Here is a 13,586-nt window from a genome sequence, read left to right on the forward strand (position 1 = left end):
AACACCATTTGTGCATAGGTTAATAGAAACAAGTGTAGCAGAGGCTAAGTAGGGGAGTGGTAACTAGGGAGCTCTCAGTTCAAGCCTTGGGGGTAAAACCACAAGTGTACTGAGGTCAGAGGTCTCAACTCCTCCTGCTGCTGGGAGAACCACACCATTATTTGGCCATCTGTCATTAGGAGAGTCTTATGCTCAGGATGAATGTGCTGTGATTACACCTCATGGGGGACGATTGCATACAGCCTAGCTGCATGATACCTGGTTTTAAGATATAGAAGTTACTTAACAAAACCATGCGGAAGTCAGGGCTTCCTTCTTTTCCTGGTCTTTTCATTGGGTTATATGGGATCTTGGGCAGGTAATTTTGGACCTGATTTTCAGAGCTGTTAAGCACCAGCAGCTCTCATTGATCTCAACTGGAGTTAAGGGTGCTCTGCAGTTCTGAAAATCAGGCCTTTATCCTCTGTCGGATTTCCCCGTATATGAAAGGTTGTAAAGCTACCGTGTCTAAAGCAGTGCTCCCCAAACAGTGGGGTGCACCCCCACAGGGGGGCAAGAAAGAATGTTTGGGGGATGATGGGGTGTACTCACCTGCACTAGACTGAGAAAGATCAACATTGTGGGCTGAGGAAGCCAGGCCCACCAAGCCCTACTGGGCATGCTCCAAGTGCAGCAGTAGTATAAAGAGGAGCAGCTCAGCTCAGTCTGGGCAGACAGCTGAAGGGGAAGGATGCTTGCACACTACAGGCTCTAGCCCAAGAAGCACCGACAGCGGGAGCCAGGAATGCCGAGACCCAGGCGGAGATGCAGACGTCCAGGAGAACCCAGGATCACTGGGAGCCATCTGTACCGATGAATCTGGCGATGCCTGGACCACAACTACAAGGGACAGAGTAGGAAGTAGCCCATGGGGGACACCAGCTGCAGGGCTGAGAACCGTCCGCGTGTTGCGATTGGATCCCCATTGAGTCTGTGGCAGAGACCCTCGCCACTGACAGGGCCCTGGGCTGGGACCTGATGAAGTATGGGGGGCCCAGGTCCCACTATCCTAGCTGCCACACACCCCTAGGTGAGGCTCATTGTCTTTGAGTCTGGTCACTAGGCCTTACTACCCTGCAGATAAGGGCAACCCCAGTTGACTCTGGCCACTAGGCCTTACCGCTATGCAGATAAGGGCAAGCCAGTGGACTCTAGCTATTAGGCCTGATCACCCTACGGATAAGGACAATCCTATGAACGTTGGTTCTTAGGCCTTATAATTCTGGGACCTAGAACAGTGCGATGAACTTATGGATTGGGAACACCCCCCTGCATGCAAGGAGGATGGGGAGCACCCACCCTGCACTAGATGCGGTGCCCATACCCTATCACAGGGGGATGCAGCAAGGCCTGGAGTAGCCCCCACAGGGGGTGAGGAGGGAGCACCACCCAGCCACGCCTCGGCCTTGGCTTGGCCCACAATAACAGCCACGGCCCCGGTTCAGCCCCTGGCTCCCGGCCAGCCGCAACTCCGGGCTCTGCCTCAGACCCCAACCATGGCCCCGCTCCTGGCCCAGGCTCCCAACCACTGCTCCCCGGGCCTGTGGACAGATCACATTACAGGTAAGGGGGTGTGACGTAAAAAGTTGGGGGACCACTGGTCTAAAGCATAGGGATAATATATGCTATGGGAATACGGAGGAGTTTACCAATATCCTTCAATGGTACCAATCTGTCGCATGAGCACACCTTTCCAAAGGAGCAGTACAAGGGCTTTTAGTGTAACAAGACCCTATGCAATAAAATACTTAGATCTAAAAGAAGTACGTAAGGGTCTGCAGAGTTCCAGGTGGTGGTGGGGTCTCACAGTCACACACATCCTCACCCTGGTTGACATGAACAAATCTTCTGGGGGCTAAGACCTGTCTGGCCTGTGGAAGATGAGCTACATCCTTATCTGCAGAGTAGGTTCCCTCCAGCTGGGAGCACTGCTAGGGCATTGCAAGGAAGGTTGCCCAGCACTCTTCTTGGCCTGCAGATAAAGGGAGCGTGTCAGCCTTCAGGGCCAAACTTCAGTACCTTTTATGAGCATTGCATTAAATTTTTTGAAGGGGGGGGGGGAAATGAACAGCAGGGTTTTGCATCAATAGAGTTGTAGGTAATTTGGCTACATCTCCGGAAGGGAATGGAACTGTTGGTAATGAAACTGGTGAGACAGCTCTGGTGTGTGGTGCATACCCCACCAAGGGCATGTCTATATGGTGCCACAGTGTGAATCAAAAGGGAAGTGCTCTAAATGCCTTGTGTAGACCCTGCTGGCGTGCTCGAAAAGTGCATGTTAAAAATAGCCCTGTTTGAAACGGGACAACAGCAATGTGAACTAGGTACCTTTTAGAGTGCTCCAGCAGGGCCTACATGGGGGAGCAGTTCTGCAATTCACCCCCCTCTAGTCTGCACTGCAGCAGTGGTAGTTGTGCTCGCATCCACACTTGAGCTGAAGCACATCATGGGAGCAGCACTGCCCTCTGGGGATCTATTCCACAGTCCCTCAGGGCACTGACTTGTGGGACACTTCAAAAGGCCTTCTGGGACCACAGGAGAATGGTAAGAAAAGAGGTCAAAGTCCCATAACTTGTTGGGGACTGACGCCAATTCTCAATAGGCTGGGCCGACTGCTCTGCAGGAGGTGGAGGGTGTCCTGCGGAGAGCTGAGATTGCTGTTAGCTTGCACAGATGTATGGCTGCAGTGGTCATGCACAACCCCGCACTGCAATAAGCAGTACTTGAAGCTGCTGCTCCCGGGGGGAGGCGTTTCTTTGGGGTCCAGCCCATGACCACAGCCGGGTGGGAGTGGCGTTGCTCAGGACTGGAGTTGAGCAGTAACAGCTGCAGCACTGAGAAGCTTTTTCTGCCTGTGTGTCGAGCTCGCCCTGACGTTACAGCACCAGACCATGGGGTGGAGGGTCCCCTCACCGAGGAAACGGGAGTGGCAATCGATCTGGCTAGCTGCTATTGTTACTGCTCAGCTGAGCACCAGTTTGGGGTTGGGACATCAGCGCTGCGGTGGTGGGGAATGCACAGCAACGCACACTGTGTGCGAGACCAGTGTGCCGGAGGTCCCTGAGACATTTCAACAATGGGGTTTTCCAAATGGCACAAGAGCTATCCATGGAACCCTGTGCCCATTCCCCCTCGCCCGCTAGAAAGGTGTCTTAGGCGCGAGCCTTGGACGATCAACAGGGCAGGTTCTTGGGTGGGTTTGTAGCGCGGCCAGGCATGAGGCATGAACACCAGGGCTCATGAAAACCATTCCCAGACTACATGCACCTGGAGAAACACTGTCTCCACTGCCATTCCTAGATCATGGGATGTGGGTGTCTCCTGGGCCAGCCCATGTCCATCTGGTTTCCCTGGTCCTGGTGTTCTTCCCCTCCCCCCTCTTTCCTCTCCATGGCAGTTCTAGAGCCTGCCTGCTACACAGAAGCACATTAGACTATGCAGTGGGCTGAAAACTGAGGGAATCAGTCAAGCTCCTCACAGACCAGACCTGTTTTCCATCTGGCACTGGAGCTAGGAGTACCACGCCCGTTCTGGGTGTACTGGGCCACAAGGCTCTTGACCTTTTCCCGGCACTGCTTGCAGCTCTGAGTGAAGCCAGCACACCGGTCGCTCTGACACCTGGCCATAGACCAAAGTATTCCTTATGAATGCCTCCAGCTGGGCTTGGATTTCATCCCCAGGAACCGCATGTCTGCTGAGTAGCTGCCACCAAGGAGTAGGGCCCTACCAAATTCACGGTCCATTTTGGTCAATTTCATGGTCATAGGATTTTAAAAATTGTAAATTTCATGATTTCAGCTATTTAAATCTGAAATATCGTGGTGTTGTAACTGTAGGGGTCCTGATCCAAAAAGGAGTTGGGGGGGAGGGGGAAGTTGCAAGGTTACTGTAAGGGGGGGTTGTGGTACTGCTACCCTTACTTCTGCACTGCTGTTGGCGGTGGTGCTGCCTTCAGAGCTGCGCCACTGGAGAGCGGAGGCTGCAGGCCGGGAGCCCAGCTCTGAAGGCAGCACCGCCGCCAGCAGCAGCAGCAGCGCAGAAGCAAGGAAGGCATGGTATGGGATTGCCACCCTTAATTTTCTGCTGCTGCCTGCAGAGATGGGCCCTCAGTCAGCATCTGCCACTCTCCGGCCGCCCAGCTCTGAAGACAGCAGCGCAGAAGTAAGGGTGGCATGGTATGGTATTGCTACCCTTACTTCTGTGCTGCTGCTGGCAGGGTGCCGCCTTCAGAGCTGAGTGCCCGGCCAACAGCTGCCGCTTTCCAGCTGCCCAGCTCTGAAGCTAGCACAGAAGTAAGGGTGGCAATATTGTGACCCCCCTAAAGTAACCTGGTGACCTCCCTGCAGCTCCCTTTTGGGTCAGGACCCCCAATTTGAGAAAAACTGGTCTCCCTTGTAAAATCTGTATAGTATAGGGGAAAATCACACACAAGACCAGATTTCCCAGTCTGTGACGCGTTTATATGACCGTGAATTTGGTAGGGCCCCACCAATGAGACATCGGTGGCAGAAGCAGGATGAATCCAGTCGCTGCTGAAGAATCTGATTTGCTGGGGAAACTAGCATGGAGCAGAGTCCTGTGGTATCTGCTGTGAGTGTGGGAAGCAGAGTAGAGCGGAGCAGTGCACTGTGGGACAGGAGTGGGGGATTACTTGCACCGTTTGGGCTATTAGGCCAGCAGATCCTGGCATGGCACTGCCGGTGGCTGTCCCAGGGAAGGACCACACCCTGGCTAGCCTGGCCTGAAGTCAACATGGCCACCTGTGTGCTGCTGGGCGTGTCTGTGTGGGTGTGGGCGTGTGGCAGCTGGGCCAGCCCTTGGGTGCCGGTTACGGACGCTCAGTGAGCACAGTCACTGGCATAGTAAAGTGAGAGCTGAAGGTTGGTGTTTTCAACAGAGCTTACGGGCATTCGGTGACCAAATTGAAATTCAGTAGCAGCTGGGTGCCCAACTCCTAGGCTGTTCTGAAAACCTAGCTGTAAGTAAAAAGAACGAGGAGTACTTGTGGCACCTTAGCGACTAACAAATTTATTTGAGCATAAGCTTTCGTGGGCTACAGCCCACTTCATCGCATGCATAGAATGCAACATAGAGTAAGAAGATATATATACATACAGAGAACATGAAAAGGTGGAAGTTGCCATACCAACTCTAAGAGGCTAATTAAGATGAGCTATTATCAGCAAGAGAAAAAAAACTTTTGTAGTGATAATCAAGATGGCCCATTTCAGGCAGTTGACAATCTGTGAGAGAGTCCACATAGTCAGACAATCCTGCTGTTAGGGTGCCAGTGCCTGAGATGATGGGGCATCCAGGATTTCCAGGTTTATGGATCTTGGGTAGCAAATAGAATACCCCTGATCAGGGCTCTTCAAGCTCTCTGGTCACTCAGTAACAGACTTAAAGGTGGCAATTTTGCAACAGAAAAGCTTCAAAAACAGACTCCAATGAGAAACCGCTGAACTGGAATTAATTTGCAAACTAGATACCATTAATTTGGGCTTGAATAGAGATTGGGAGTGGCTGGGTCATTACACAAATTAAATCTATTCCCCACGTTAAGTATCCTCACACCTTTTTGTCAACTGTCTGAAATGGGCCATCTTGATTGTCACTACAAACGTTTTTTTTCTCTCCTGCTGATAATAGCTCATCTTAATTAATTAGCCTCTTAGAGTTGGTTGGGCAACTTCCACCTTTTCATGTTCTCTGTATGTATATATATCTTCTTGCTGTATGTTCCATTCTATGGATCTGATGAAGTGGGCTGTAGCCCACGAAAGCTTATGCTCAAATAAATGTGTTAGTCTCTAAGGTGTCACAAGTACTCCTGTTCTTTTTGTGGATACAGACTAACACGGCTGCTCCTCTGAAACCTGCTTTAAGCATTGCGTGTAAGACCCCACCCTGCCCCTCCAGGAGCTGCTTGGCATGGTGCAGAGCTGCCGTTATTGCTTCACAGGCTGGAGATGGCTATCGTGCTAGGAAAATGAGCCCAGGGGCCGCGCGCTAGGGAGCTCTTCTGAGAAAAGGGAAACCATTTCCCCCTCACAAGCAGTCAGCGAGAACCACTTAGTTTGATCTGACCCTTTTAACCCTGATAAGACAGCAGCATTCCACCCATAGTTATTAGGCAGATAGCATCGTGGTGTTTGCGCGAGAGGCACCTGGGGAGCACAACGTGGGCAGGTTCTGCTTCGCTGAGCTGCCAGCTGAAATTTTTTGTTTTCCAAATGCGTATTCACAGCAAGATCACAACAGGATGTAGCCTGTGCTTAACCTCCCAGTGCCTAAATCTCCTGCTGGCTGTGTCGCTGGTGGGCTTCTTTCTTTGTGCATCTCTGCCACCCGCCACCTTAACACAATGTCAGGGTTCAGCCAATACCCACACTCTGGGGGCGCACAAGAAGACGCCATCTCTATTAGCTTAGTGCGTACAGAGCATGGCCAGAGATAGCAAGGCTCCCTAACCAGCCCCATGCATGCTGTCTCCCTAAAGGAAAGACACTGACCCCCCTCCCCTCCTGCAAATGCTGGCACATTTAGTACACAGCACTGCCCCGGAGAGTGAATCCCTGACAGCACTTCTGGGAAGGAGCTAAGGCCCGTGTCCTTTGGTCAATGTGCGTGAACGCTGAATTCTCTCCTTCATGCCCATTCCTGCTCCTGCTGGGTCATTGGCCGTGGATTTAGTGGCACAGTGCCCAGAAGTGTGCTCGCCTGCATGCTGGCCAGACGTTCCTGCTTTTAGTGCTCACCGGTGCAAAGCACCCGCCCTTTCCCCGCGACTCGCCTACCTTGATCTGACAGATCATGCAGGCCTTTGTCCTGATCAGAATTCACTGACTGAAAGCAAACCTACCTCGGGGCACCTCTTCCCATTGCCTTCCACAAGTAAATGTGGCTCTTCCCCAGCACCCACTAGGTGTCACTGCAGTCCTGGTTTTCTAGAGGAGGGTGGTGCTGGGATGGGATTGTCAGGCTGGCCCGTGTTTCTCTGCCTGTGGATTTCCCAGTGAATTCAGTACTTGTGCAAGGTGCTGAGTTTTATAGCACGGGCAGCTGAAGTCCTCAAACCCGATTCGCACTGGGCACTAGCAGCGTCGGCTTCCAGTGCTGCCTCGCTCGTGTGTAAGAACCCTGTGGAGTTTGGTGCCCAGGTGATTCTTACTGCTGAGATGGCCCATTGTTAAGTCCATTAGGAACACGGCCCAGATGCTTTCCATAGGCCGCTGACCAGCTGTCAGCTACTAACAGCTTCCAACACCTCCTGCCTTTGCTTGGATTTGAACCAGCAACCTAACAGCAAATGGTGCTGTAGCCCAATCCCAGTGCTATTTCCTTTCCCTGTTCTGCAACCACGCGTGAGGCTTTTGCAGCCCTTGGAGCGTGGATTTGCAGTTGTCTTTGAGTGGTATGACACAGGGCTCATCCAAGGAATTTGCTTCTCCTCTGGCTGTAGTGTCATAGGTGTAGACTCAATGGGTGCTCCAGGGCTGGAGGACCCACAGAAAAAAATTAGCGGGTGCTTAGCACCCACTGGCAGCCATGTCCCCCCTCCCCCCAGCACCTCTTGCCCATTGGTAGCCCGGTTGATCAACTCCTCCCCCTCCTTCCCAGCGTCTCCCACTGCCGCAATCAGCTGTTCTGCGGCATGCAGGAGGTGCTGGGAGGGAGGGGGAGGAACAGGGGACAGGGCACACTTGGGGTAGGGAGTGGAGGCTTGTGGGAAGTGGTGGGGCAGGGCCGGTGGCGGGGGTGGCATCAAGCTTCCCCCCGGGTAGAGAGGAAGTCCATGCCTGTGCTCAGATTTGGCAGGTGCCAAATAACCCACCAAGGAACGCTTCATAACATCTGCTTCACATGTTTGTTCCCACGATTTGCCAAAGAATTCTCTTTATACACCCCTTTTGGGGCTAGGATGGCACCTGGACAGATGCTGGAGCTGAGTCTGTGCAAATGCTTCATACAAAACAAATAAGGAAAACTCCCCAAAAGCATACCCCCCTAACTCTAACTGCCCTCAGCCGGCATCTCCAGCAGCCCTGTGTTTCCTGCCTCCAAAGACGCGGTGTCCATTTTTTATACTATATTTTTTCTCTCTGAATATGATGCATTGGAACCTACTTCCCAGATAATTACAACTGTAGAATAAGAGGCAGTGTGGTCCAGTGGGTAGGCCCTGGGCTAGGAGACCTGGGTTCTATTCCTGACTCTGCCATTGACCGCATGTAAGTCACTTCCCTTCTATTTCCCTTCCCACTCTGCATCTGTCTTGTTGGTTTAGACTGTAAGCTCTTGGTCGCCAGGCCTATTTCCTACGTACCCGTAGATCACCTAGCACAATGGGGCCCATAGCCTCTATTATAATATGAGATGTATAGTGTCTGTGTTGTGTTATGCCAGTGTAATCCGTGGGATGACTGGTGGCACCAAAGGACAGGTGACTATGACAGAATGTATCCCCGTGTCCACACCCTACACGCTGTTGTGATAATTGTTCTACAAAGTACGCCTTGTGAGGTATCATTTGAAAACTCATCATTTGCTAGTCAATATTGTCCTAATAAAATGTGTGGCAACATTGTATGGGGAGTTATAAGATTCCACTGTGTGGCATTATTAACACAGGTGCCAAACTGAGGTTGGCAAACAGGTTTGTCTCAAACAAAGGAGTGTGTGCTCTGCTTAATTTCCATGTATGCAGTAAACAGGCAGGAAGGGGAGACAAAGGAAGCTCAAACAGGTGAGAAAAAAGCAGCAGGGAACATCCTTCCATATAGATCTTTTGTCTCTTGGTCCCCAACTGGAAATGTTTTTCAAAAGAGGAACTGAAACTATATAAAGGAGGGGCAAACACACCAAGATACCCCCTGCTGCCTATTGCATTCATGGCATGAGAAGCAACAAAGGCAGCATATGTTGAACTCTGGGAGAAGGGGTCCTGACCTAAGAAGCTCGGTCAGTAAGACTGCTGAGAGCATGTGGTGAGAAAACCTTGCTTTGAATTTAACATAGTTTGTTAGGCACCAGTTGCATTTTATCTTTCTTTTTCTTGTAACTGTTACTGACTTTTCTGCCTCATTACTTGCACTCCCTTAAATCTCTCTATTTGTAACTAACAAACTTGTTTCACTGTTTTATCTAATCCAGTGTTTTTAATTGAAAACTCTGGGAAACCCTATTTGGGTGGCAAGTTGTGTGCATGTTATTTCTATTAAAGAAATAACAGTCTTTATATAAACTTGTATTGTCCAGGAGAGGGCTTGGCAGTACAGGACATACGTGTCTGGGGGGAAATCTGGGATTGGGGAGTGAGTTGGGGTCACCCTGCAGTATAACCAAGGCTGGTGAGAGCCAAGGTGTGGCTGGCTGGCTGGCTGCAGCGCACACACAGATGTAGCCGGGAGTGACTTACATGCTGGAGGCTGTTTGTGAGCAGCCCAGGCTGGAGGCTACAGCAGCAAAGCAGTATAAAGGGCAGCCCAGGTTACAGGGCCGGGGTGACACAGCTACTCGTTGGTCTGGATTGGAGCCTGGTATGTCGCAGTTGTGTCTGTGTTATGTTATGCCAGTCTAGCTCAGTGAGAGGACTGGTGGCACCAAAGGACAGGGGTGCTCTGAAGGCCACATGAGAAAGCTACAGCCCCTGTCCTGCAAGCTGCTCCAAGCAGGCAAACCCCTCCTGAGCTCTGTGTGGGCATAGGGGTCAGCCTATGGTGACCCACTTGCTGGTTTGGGGCCAAAGTTTTCATATCCCTTTCACCAGCCCCTTGTTCCACGTGGTAGAGACCATGTTCCTGCCCATAAGCATGGGTGGCATCACTTCCTTGAGCAGAATATACATGCACATGACCGTCTCCTAAACTGTAGGGAAATGTCCTCTTATTCAAGAACGTTAAAGACTTTCCTCTCCAGCCGCCATATTGAATGACACTGGGGATTGAACCGGGGCTGGCCAGCACTAAGAGATTAAGTTAAAGAGGCAGGCTCTGTCGCTGAGGGCTGTAACAGGCTCACAACCTCTGAGGATCAGCCCCTGAGGGTGACATGTGACACACACTGACCAGTGGGTTACACCTGTTTACTGAGGTGCTGGTGAACAAGTAAATAAGGCCCCGATCCAGCCAAGCACTTAACAGGTGCCTCACTTCATGACTCCAACTTTGCTAAGTGCATAATGAAGAGTTAATGTTTTCCACTAAATATATTTCTTGTTTTCAGGGTGAGCAAGTGTCTGAATTTTCAGCACCAGGGATCGTAGCCTGTTTTGGTTAAGGAAGAAAAATGCTTGTCTTCAGATTTTTAAGCTAACTAGTGGAATGGCATTATTATTATTTCTTTGTATAACTGTAGCGCCCAGGAGCCCCAGCCATGGAGTAGGACCCTATTGTGCTAGGCGCTGTACAAAGGATACGACAAGAGACAACAGATGGAGACAGACAGACCAATGGGAGAGAACAAGGAAATAATGAGACCACGTTGGTCAACATGACAGGCAGTGATCAGAGCACACCAGCTGTCTAACCATTGTGAAGGTTTAACGGTCCATGGGTTTTTTTGGGTGTGGTTTTTGTTCTGTCAAACAGTCAGTGAGCTGAGCCAACTCTGTGATGTCACCCCTTTCACCATAGTGCATGCCGTGACACCGCCTCTCCCTTGTTTAAATAGGATTTTATCTGGAGATCAGAAAACATTTGGGGCTGGATCTTTCAAATGGAATAGCATTTCATGGCAACCTGGCCAAAGGGAGTTGAGTAATGTTAATGCATAATATTTCCTAGCGGCATAATTAGCAGCAGCTGCTTCAGAACTGAAACAAATTACCCTTAAAGAAAGAGTTTAAACTGGAGAGAACTTTGAGCTGAATGACGGCATAATCTACTGCAATATAAATCCTTTTGTTTTATGAGGAGGGAGCGGGGTTTGGTGCTTAGAACAGGGCTAGGGGAGTCGGGCTGCCTATATCCTTTATGCAACTCTGGCAAAGTGTGAGTCATTAAAGCCCGAAGTGCCCACTAAATTTTGGGCACCCTGGGTGCCCAACCTGGGATACGAATAGAGACACCACCGAGTGTTAGCGGTGAGGGTAATTAACCACTGGCACAGATTAGCAGACGCTAATGGGGGACGCCCCATCGCTTTCCCTCTCCAATTCAAGTTTGGATGGCTCTGTCAAGCCAAGCTGTTGTCGTGCACTTCCAGGTTATTGGCTGGATAGTGGGAAGAACAATTCTTTCCACCGCAGGCATCGCTTGGTGGAATTCTGTGGCCTGTGTTATACAGGAAGTCAGGCTAGATGATCATGATGTTCCCTTCTGGCCTTGGGACCTATGAAATACTAGGGTCTAATGCTCCAGTAATTCAGTCGTTGGGTCACAACTCTGACATAAACTCAGGCTGGGCACCCAGAAATAACAGATACTTGAAAATGCTGCCCTAGACTTCTGTGGGTCTGTACAGCGATAAAAGACCCGCGGCAGGCCCGGCTCAGCTGACTCGGGCTCACAGGGCTCAGACTGAGGAGCTGTAAAATTGCAGTGTGGACGTTTGCACTCAGGCTGGCGCCCTGGCTCTGGGACCCCGGGGACAGGGAGTAGAGGTGGTCTCAGAGCCCAGGCTCCAGCCCAAACCCAAATATCCACACTGCAATTTTAGCCCCGCAGCCTGAGCGGACCTGGACTCAGAGACTCGGTGCTGTGGGTTTTTTATCACCGTGCAGATGTACCGAGGTCTGTTTCCCCATCTCTAGGCTGCTGACCTACAAGATGGTGGTACGGAAAGGCTTAATTAATTACTCTTTGCACGTACGACGCTGACACCTTCCTCTTGAGGATTTGAAAGTGTTTTACAAAATATTCATAGTAACTGCACTTTTTCAAATAATTTACTGCCAGGCTGTGAATCATCAAACATATTGTGCTCCAACTGCTTCCCTCTGCTCCGTGGAGTCTCAAGCCAGAAGGAACGACTGTGATCATATCGTCTGCTCTTCTCCTTAACACAGGCCAGAGAATGTCACCAAAAGTGGCTCCTCCAATCACAAGCCCCAGCAGTTGGGGGTGAACTACTCCAGCCTCTCTTTTAGCAAGGAGCCCAGTCTGGATTTCAAGTCTCCAAGTGATGGAGAATTTACCACATCCCTACATAAGTGGCTCTGGTGATTAATTACTGCATTGTTAAAATTGTGCCTTATTTCTAATCTGAATTTGTTCCAGCCATTGGATCGTACTATGCCTTTGTGCAATAGATTAAAGAGAGCTCTACTACCAGCAATCTTCTCCCCAGGTAGGTATTTAAAGATTGTGACCAAGTCACCTCTGAACTCTCCCTCCAGTAGCTGTGATGGCTCAGCCCTGCCCGAAGGCCCAAAATGTGCAGAAGTGGGGAGGCAGGTGGGTGCACGTCCCTGCCCAGGAAAGTCACTCCATGTTGCCACTGTGCAGTAGACACCCTGCAGGTTGGGGGGTAGGAGAGTAGCAGTGGTGGAGAGGAACACGCTTCCCTCAGGCGATGGTAACTTTACAAGCACAAATTCAATTGGGCATTACCGCTGGCTGAGCTACCAAGATTTCTTCTCTGTGTTGTCCCACCCCCCCAATCCAAGTGAAAGCCAGAGGGGGTGGGGACAGCTGGAGTAGGGACAAGTCAGAGGTGGTGAGGACTCTGTGAAGAAGACATTTGACCCTCCTCCTCCAGTGTTTAAAGACGGTCCTCATCTCTTCTCACTGACCACTAGAGCTGAAGTCGCGGATGACTTACGAGGAGAGGCTGAGGGAACTGGGCTTGTTTAGACTGCAGAAGAGAAGAGTGAGGGGGGATTTGATAGCTGCTTTCAACTACCTGAAGGGGGGTTCCAAAGAGGATGGAGCTCGGCTGTTCTGAGTGGTGGCAGATGACAGAACAAGAAGCAATGGTCTCAAGTTGCAGGGGGGAGGTCTAGGTTGGATATTAAGAAACACCATTTCACTAGGAGGTGGTGAAGCACTGGAATGGGTTACCTAGGGAGGTGGTGGAATCTCCATCCTTAGAGGTTTTTAAGGCCCGGCTTGACAAAGCCCTGGCTGGGATGATTTAGTTGGGGTTGGTCCTGCTTTGAGCAGGGGGTTGGACTAGATGACCTCCTGAGGTCTCTTCCAATCCTAATCTTCTATGAGTCTATGAGCAGATCTAGGGGGATGGAGCCTTAGACCTGGTGTGGGGATGGTGCTGCAGTGAGAGAATGCAGAGGAGGCAGCAGGAGTGAAGTTGAAATCACTGTGGACAGGGCTAGGTGATGGAGGCTCAGGACACAGCCTCACAACTGAAGGCAGTGTACTGGCAGCAGGGCACCCTCTACCCACTAGCCCCAGCACTATGATAACTTATTGCTGGGGTAGGTGGGCATTGTGCTGTGGGTCTGGACGGGGGTAGCGGCAAGAGGCATCACTCCCGCCCCGTAGGGCAGGAGGTGAACCACTTGAACGCAGTCCCAGTGGGTGCTGGGACTTTGGTGACCCCAAACAACAAACCCTGAATGGGATGCAGCAGAGGAAAGGGGGAGTGGT

This window comes from Emys orbicularis, chromosome 11 (genome assembly GCF_028017835.1).
Source record: "Emys orbicularis isolate rEmyOrb1 chromosome 11, rEmyOrb1.hap1, whole genome shotgun sequence".
NCBI classification, from domain to species: domain Eukaryota; kingdom Metazoa; phylum Chordata; order Testudines; family Emydidae; genus Emys; species Emys orbicularis.